Below are 231 nucleotides of genomic sequence, written 5' to 3' on the forward strand. Positions count from 1 at the left end.
ACACTCCGTGGGGTGTGGTGGCTTCACCGTCTCAGCCTGTGTAAGCACACACTGTGGCGTGTGGTGGCTACACCGTCTTGGCCCGTGTGAGCACACACCGTGCTATTTCGCAGTGCTGAAATGGCGTGTATTCCGTCATGAAGTGATGCGTGACTCCACTCTAATTAGGGTGCGTGCCAGCACCCACCGTCTGCAGATGGGGAATCCTGGTCTGTTGTGGCAGGCGCCGGG

The 231-nt window shown here is 58.9% G+C and overlaps 1 protein-coding gene across 1 annotated transcript in view; it reads left to right on the top strand.

Annotated features, from left to right (window-relative positions):
• Window positions 1-231, top strand: part of LVRN (laeverin) — a 97,594-nt gene that overhangs the window by 24,607 nt on the left and 72,756 nt on the right. The gene's annotated exons all lie outside the window — the stretch shown is intronic.

The sequence above is a fragment of the Tupaia chinensis genome, unplaced genomic scaffold, assembly GCF_000334495.1.
Source record: "Tupaia chinensis unplaced genomic scaffold, TupChi_1.0 Scaffold000591_1, whole genome shotgun sequence".
NCBI lineage: Eukaryota > Metazoa > Chordata > Mammalia > Scandentia > Tupaiidae > Tupaia > Tupaia belangeri.